Source organism: Erpetoichthys calabaricus, chromosome 2 (assembly GCF_900747795.2).
Source record: "Erpetoichthys calabaricus chromosome 2, fErpCal1.3, whole genome shotgun sequence".
NCBI lineage: Eukaryota > Metazoa > Chordata > Cladistia > Polypteriformes > Polypteridae > Erpetoichthys > Erpetoichthys calabaricus.
In genome coordinates, this window is record NC_041395.2 from 107,405,265 (window position 1) to 107,413,785 (window position 8,521).

The following is an 8,521-nucleotide window of genomic DNA, read 5'->3' on the forward strand; positions in this document are numbered from 1 at the left end:
CACTGGGTGAGCCGGTTAAATAATCAACGCATTTCCTTTACTAAAATTTGATTTGCAAAATACGTCAAATGTTACTCCCATTTCAGTCAGTCACGCAGTGATATTTTTATTGAACCCATTTTGAATAAGCACTCTCAGAGGCAACTTTCCATCAAAAACCTAACGCTGTCGCAGCAATAATGGGCGATGCATTTAGTAATGATCAGTGCAATTTGGATGGCTTGTTGTGAAATGTAAAAAAAAACAAAACGTAAATTAGCCTACTTTATGTAGCACTCCACTCTTGCTAAGTGGACGTTATCGTTTTATGAATACAGTACATGTTAATTCCTTTGGTATTTGTTTTAACGAACCGCCTGTGTTAGCGGCCGTGTGTCAATCAGGTGTGTCAGAATATATATATATATATATATATATATATATATATATATATATATATATATATATATATATATTTAAACCGGGTGCAAATATTATTGGTAGGCAGTGTGTTATAGTGGTAAAGGCTTTGGATTTCAAATATTAAGATTGTGGGTTCAAATCCTGCTACTGACACTGTGACCTTGAGAAAGTAACTTCCCCTGCCTGTGCTCCGACTGAAAAAAGAAATGTAACTAGTTATATCTCAAATGTTTCAAGTCACTTTGGATAAAGGTGTTAGTCAAATAATAATATTAAGTCACTGGAACTGCTTATTCTTGAACATGCTATATACATCCATCCATCCATTCATTATCCAAGCCGCTATATCCTAACTACAGGGTCACGGGGGTCTGCTGGAGCCAATTGCTATATACATATTTGTCTATGAATAATACATTCTTGCGTTAGGTCAGTTCCAGCTTTTTTTGTTTTTCCAAGTCACTTGGCTTTTGTTGATAGTCATTGCAAAACACAATTTATTCTGTTGAAGTAAAACAGCTAAACAATAGGAATAATGTGAAATTTGAGTACGATTTTAATTTTTTTATACCATTGACTCCTTTTTTCATGTTTTTTGTCAGTTGTATGTAATTCCTCTTTAAAGTCTACAGATGTGATTGTATATGCAAAGCAGTACTTTAAGTGGATATACATAATTGCCAGTACCCTATGTGTTACACTGATGTATTAACATGAAAAGTGAGGAGCAGGGAAAACTAACTTTGTGTCATGACAGTACTTCTGTGGCTTCCCCATTAGAAATTCAAGCACCATGATCTAAGAGTGATTTTCTCCCTTGGAGTTTGAAGCACTACAATCAAAAAGCAGAGTTATGTAGAGGGATGGGTGTCTCCATCTCCCTTTCTTCCTTAATGTTTTAAGCTCTGTGATTGAAGCATGAGGGTGAGACATGGGGGAATGGTTTACAGTACAGCGACCTGGGGCTTGAGGTCAACAGAGCAGAAAGAATAACCAAGATGAAAGCCAGTATGCACCTAAGAGTGCTAGCAGTCAAAAATAAAAAAAACAATGCTTGCTAGCCATTGAACTTTGCATCTTCCATAAGTTTTGCCAAAATTTCTCTTTCCATTTCACAATGTGATCACGTCTCTTTTTTCCTGTCCAGGACACCACCCTGTTTTCTGTCATTCGTTTACCCTATTGGTTAGTGGTGCTATTTGTATGGCCCTTCAATCACTTCTGCTGTGTCCTATATTTGCATAAAGAACTTCTTAGTGCAGCACAGAGCATGTAAGTTAGATTAATATTAACAAATATAAACAAATACAATGTTTATCAATATATAAAAACATGTATTGGCTAATTTTCATTTTTGTAAAATGTTATCAAATTTTAATCAAGCCCTAAAAGGATTTTGGAGTATTTGGTTTTTCTATTGTAGGAAGATATTTTACCCTTGAATACTGATACAGTATATCGAAATGTCCTTTCTTAATGGATACCTATTTCTTAGATGTACCATCCTGCCAAATTTCAGCTTTTTAACTAAACAGGAAATAGCATTTTTTTGATGAGTGAGCAAGCAAGTGCGTGAATGAGTCAGTCAACTTTGCATTCTATATAGAAATAAAACAAATCATATCTGTATTTCTGTAGCTATGATTTTTGCTGTGTTAATGTTTTGGCCACTGCTTTTATTTCTTGTATTTACCACATCCACACAGTTATGCTTTGTGCGGTCACATTTTTAACCTTGTTACCTCATGACATCTCATGCGACATCAATGATAGTTATTATCACATGCTTTTGTTTTTCAAAACAGAAAGGAGGTGATTTTTTTCCAACACTAATGTCAGAAAAACCACTGCAGTAAGGATCCAGTTGTGGCTTTTTGTTCCATGTCGCATTATTTCAATGGATTTATCTATCCATCTTTTAATTTCCTAGACTTACATATAATCCAAATTTAGGGCCACAGTTAAACCGATTCTTCATTAGTAGCATTAGGTGCAAGGCAGGGAAAACCTTGGATGGGGCAACACTCTGTCACAGAACACTTTTACATCAAGCCAGGTAAGAGCCACTAATTATAGTATATGTGTTAAACATTTTTATATAAAGACGCTTTTATATATATATATATTTGCTGTGCAAACAGATGTGTAAAAAGTACCTCTGCTGGTTATCTTACATCTTATCTAGTCTTTTGTTGATATGCCTTTTCCTATGTCAGAGGACCATTTTTGCATTTTTTTTAGCATTCAGTAACATCCAGCCTCACATACTGATTGAGAAATTGAATACTTTGAATGTTAGCCCATATATATTGCATTAGGGATCCAGGACTCTCTTTTAAATCTTTTGCAGATATTCAAAGCACATGATGCATTTTCAAGGGAAACCCTTTCAAACACATGAGGTCTTTAAGGTTCTTTCCTGTCTCCTTTACTATTTACACTCTGTACCAGTGACCATTGTTTCATTACCAAATTTAGTTTTGACACTATGGTAGTAGGGCACATATCTGGAGAAGATGAAAACTATTAGTTCAGTCAACTGCAATGTTTAGTAATAATAACTGGCTTTCTCTGAATGTGAGAAATTTTCCAAAAAGTTATGATTATATGAAAAAATTACTTCTTTGAGCTTGGTCTTTTCTGAGATTTAAAATAGCAAGTGGAGTGGAGTCATATTTTGTGGTAAGATGAGTCAACATTTCAAAAATATTTTACAAAAAATAGCAGTCGTGTTCTCCAGGCTATAAAAGGAAAAGGACCATCCAATCTGTTATGAGGATTGATTATAAAAGGCAGCATCTGTCATGGTATGGGTGTGTGTTAGTGCCCTCGGTATGGGTAACTACTTGCACCATTAATGCACAAAGATATGTTCAAATTTTGGAGCAACATTTTTCCAGCAGGACAACATCAAGCCACATTCTGCCCAGATTTTTTGTTTTTTTGCATTGCGGCAAAAGAAGAAAGTGCAGATAGTTGATTGGCCTGCCTGCTGTCCTGGGGTCTAATGTATAAAAGCTGTGCATAAAATTCACACTAAAACATGGTGTACGGACAAAAAATTCAGATGCACAAAACCATGCCTAAGCCAACTTTCACACACTTTCGCTTCATAATCTCCAGTCAGCGTGAAAAGTAACGCACATGCATGCGCCAGCTGCCCCACCCTGACTCCTCCCAGAATTACGCATCTTTGAATATGCAAGTCAATATAAATAGCCTTTTACGTTCCAAGTAATGGCAAATGAACACAAAAAAAACTAAGTGAATGCGAAGTTGAGATTCTACTCGGTGAAGTGGAGGCAAGGAAAAACGTACTTTTTTGTGCCTTAGATAGTGGTATGAGCATCAAAAGGGAATGGATGGGGCGGCTGTCAAAGTTCAAGTTCAGAAAGTGCCCGAAATAAAAAAGATGTGGTCAGATGTCAACCATGAGGTGAAAAGGTGAGTCATTAGGGACACAGTGAAGAAAAAAGGTAGATATGTAGACTTTAATCTCAAAAGTTCCAATTTAATCTCATAGTTTATTTTGTAATTAAAGTAGAATGTCGTAAACTTGGGCGGCACGGTGGCGCAGTGGGTAGCGCTGCTGCCTCGCAGTTGGGAGACCTGGGGACCCGGGTTCGCTTCCCGGGTCCTCCCTGCGTGGAGTTTGCATGTTCTCCCCGTGTCTGCGTGGGTTTCCTCCGGGCGCTCCGGTTTCCTCCCACAGTCCAAAGACATGCCGGTTAGGTGGATTGGCGATTCTAAATTGGCCCTAGTGTGTGCTTGGTGTGTGGGTGTGTTTGTGTGTGTCCTGCGGTGGGTTGGCACCCTGCCCAGGATTGTTTCCTGCCTTGTGCCCTGTGTTGGCTGGGATTGGCTCCAGCAGACCCCCGTGACCCTGTGTTCGGATTCAGCGGGTTGGAAAATGGATGGATGGATGTCGTAAACTTCATCTTAAAATCGATGTTTCATTTTTAGAGTTTTTCAAATCTAGCACGTTAAATGCTTCGTATTCTGTGTTCTATGTGTGTGAATTACTACATGTTTCTTAAACTGGCTCTCTCTTTCGTAGAGAGTGTGCAGGCAGAGATTGTCACACAGAATACATAACATTAATAACATTACAGCTCTCTTAAATTTTTAGAATAGTTAGATGTATACTTGATATCATTTTCATGATGAAATGCTTTAAAGCATATATTAAACGTGGGGGCACGGTGGCACAATGTTAGTGATGAGCTGGCGCCACATCCAGGAATTGCTCTTGCCTCCTCCATCAAGGGATTGTTCCTGCCTCCTACAAGATGCTTGCTGGCACATGCATGACCCTGAAATGGAATAATTTATTGCAGCAGTACTGTCTCTGTTAAATGTACCAACCCCCAGTTCATATCCTTCTGTTTTTTTTCTCCACAAAGACAATCGCTACACAATGAGCTCTGTAATAAATGTAAAAGCAGCTGTAAGCTTAGAATGCCCAATTTTTACAAACTTATATAGAACATTGAAAAATCTACATTATATGTGTTTAATTGAATGTGAATTTCCCCTTGGGATTAATAAAGTATCTATCTATCTATCTATCTATCTATCTATCTATCTATCTATCTATCTATCTATCTATCTATCTATCTATCTATCTATCTATCTATCTATCTATCTATCTATCTATCTATCTATCTATCTATCTATCTATCTATCTAATTATTCCGTCCATCTAGGGTAATGCCAGTCCTATCAAGTGCAAGGCAGGAACAATCCCTGGATGGGGCACCAGCTGCTGCAATAACCCCAATACTGAAAAAACCTGGTGCCGATCCAACTAATTTCAGTCATTTTCGTCCTATTTCTAATCTACCCTTCATTTCCAAAATTCTTGAAAAAATAGTAGCTATTCAACTTCATTCTCATTTATCTCAAAATTATCTGTATGAACAGTTCCAGTCTGGTTTTCGTCCCCTCCACAGTACAGAAACGGCACTTATAAAAATTACTAACAACCTCTTTATGGCAGCTGATTCTGGTTTAATTACTATTCTCATCCTCCTTGATCTGAGTGCAGCCTTTGACACTATTTGTCACACTACTCTTCTCAATAGATTATCTTCAATTGGCATTACCCACACTCCACTAGATTGGTTCAGATCCTACCACTCAGGCCACACTCAGTTTGTTCAGTTTAAAACTTTCACATCCCAACCCACTGCTGTTACTTCAGGTGTGCCCCAGGGCTCTGTCCTGGGGCCCCTCCTTTTCATTATTTACCTCCTTCCCCTTGAAAATATGTTTCGTAAATATAACATTAGCTTCCACTGTTATGCTGATGACACCCAGCTCTATCTCACTAGCAAACCAACTGTTTCCTTTCCACCCTCCTCTCATTGATTGCATAGCAGAAAACAAATTCTGGTTTTCTTCAAATTTTCTTAAATTAAATAGTGACAAAACTGAGGTTCTCCCCATTGGTACAAAATCAACATTATCCAAAACTGATAATTTTTCATTTGTTATTGATAATTCCTCTGTCTCCCCTTCCCCACCGGTTAAGAGTCTGGGTGTCATCCTTGATAGTACTTTATCCTTTCAGTCCCACATCAATAACATCTCCCGGTCTGCATATTTCTACTTACATAACATTAATCGTATTCGCCCCTCCCTCACTCACCACACCACTGCTATCCTCGTTCATAGCCTTGTCACTTCTCATCTGGATTATTGTAATTCCCTTTTCTTTGGTCTTTCTCGCGAATCTCTTTATAAGCTTCAACTGGTCCAAAGTTCAGCTGCCCGCGTCATTACTAGAACGCCCCTCTATTCACCATATCACTCCAGTTTTGCAGCAGCTTCACTGGTTTCCAGTTAAGTTCCACATTCAATTCAAAATTCTTCTGTTAACTTTTAAGGCTATCCACAACCTTGCCCCTCCATATCTGTCTGACCTCCTCCATGTTGCCATTCCCTCCTGTACCCTTAGATCCTCTTCCTCCATCCACTTGACTGTCCCCTTTGTCTGTCTTACCATTATGGGGAGCAGAACACAGTTGCTGTGCTCCCCAGCTCCGGTACTCACTACCATCTGAGCTTAGAAATATTGAATCATTTTCACTTTTCAAATCTAAACTGAAAACGTATTTGTTTAAGACTGCTTTTTCTCTTTGATTACAATTACTCTGTCTGAATTAATTTTTTGTATTTTAGTTTTGTTTATAATCTGTGTTTTATCTATTGTTCAGTGTCCTTGAGTGTTTAGAAAGGCGCCTACAAATAAATAAAATGTATTATTATTATTATTATTATTATTATTATTATTATTATTATTATTATTATTATTATCGCTACCACTGCACCCTCGTATTTAATTATTAACAGTATACATTATTTAAATGAAGTTAACCATTTATCTCTAAAATGTAACATGCATACTTTAATGGATTTCATCATAAAAATAACATTATGTATACATCCTAGTATTATAACAGCACATAGCTCCAAGAGGATACCTCTTGGAAATTTAAATCGACCAGTCATCATCATCTGCAAATATGTGCTCTCTTCTATTGAATTGAACTGAATTCCTTTATTGTCATTGTATGATAGAATGAGTTTTAGTATGAAAATCCTCCATAAACTTATTTTCCTATAAAATGATAAAATAACAATAATAATAATACAATATGAAAGCATAAGTACAATAAACATGTACATATAGTGCAGATAATGCAAATGGTCCATAAAGTGTCTCAGGTTGTGTAATGTTACAGTTGTAGTGCAAGTTTCCAATGTGGTAATTGTAATTATAAATACAAGCAGTTCTACTGGGAGCACTTGATGGACTGTTTGAGTGTGTTTATAGCTCTTGGGATGAAACTGTTTCTGAGCCTCAAGGTCCACGCAGGAAAGGCTCTGAAGCTTTTGCCAGATTGGAGAAGTTCAAATCGACTTTGGCATGGCTGTGTGGAATCCATGCAGATGCTGGTGGCTTTTCTTAGGCAGTGTGGGCTATAGATGTCCTCCAGGACTGGAAGTTGTATCCCAATAATCCTCTGCACTCTCGACACAACCCTCTGTAGAGCTTTCTGATGAGCTGCTGTGCAGCTATGATACCACACACACATACAATGGGTTAAAATACTCTGAGTGGTACACTGAGAGTAACAACGCTAAAACAGCTATTGTACTTGGATTAGTTTGTTCATTCTGTGCTCCATTATATTGTTACAGAATGATTACAATCATGTGAATTAAATTTGTAAATGATTAATTTTGGTGTATTTGATAAATCCTGCGTCAATGATGCAAATCTGAAAAATGGCAGACAATACAGAAACAGTAGCACTATTTTGACACTGGGTGTCGTCAGTTTGTAAAATCGAGCAGAAAAGTGCATAAGCAAGGGGGGAGAATGTGTGTGGCTTTGTGCCACGTTTAGTTTTTATACATCACGATGTGAGTGTGGAAACGGGTGTACACAACATTTTTGTGCATATGCACCGTTTATTAATGAGGCCCCAGATCTGTGTGGTGCATTACAAAGCAAAAAATATGACATCAAATTCCCCATATAATTTCACAGTTGAAGACCAGAATCATGGATGAATGGATGAGAAATTCTGCTTGTTAACCTTAACCAACTTGTGTCTTCACTTCCCAAATGCTTAATAAATGTTGTTAAGAAATGGTGATGTTACACAGTAGAAAACATTTGACTTTCCCAACATTTTTGGAGCCTATTCCATCAGATTTGACATGAGTGTAATGTTTTCTATATAGTAAAAGGTAAATAGCTTCTACTAATCTCTTCTTTTTATTTTTATTAGCCTTTCCCATGCTGTCACAACTTTTTTGGAATTGGTGTTTTACATAAATAATATTTGACTTTAACTTCTGTTAGCTCCTGTATTTACAGATGCTTATTGGCTTATTGTAAAGTCCCTGCCTGTTTCAAAGAAACCACAATCGTTCCTGTGCCTAAGAAGCAAAATACTTTGTCTAAATGAATGTATGCCAGTGGCCCTGACATCTGTAATAATAATATTAATACTGAACATCTGAATTATCAGCATCTCAATACTGTTATAAATTCTCTCCTTGAACCATTACAGTTTGCTTACTGTGCCAACAGGTTATTTGAGGA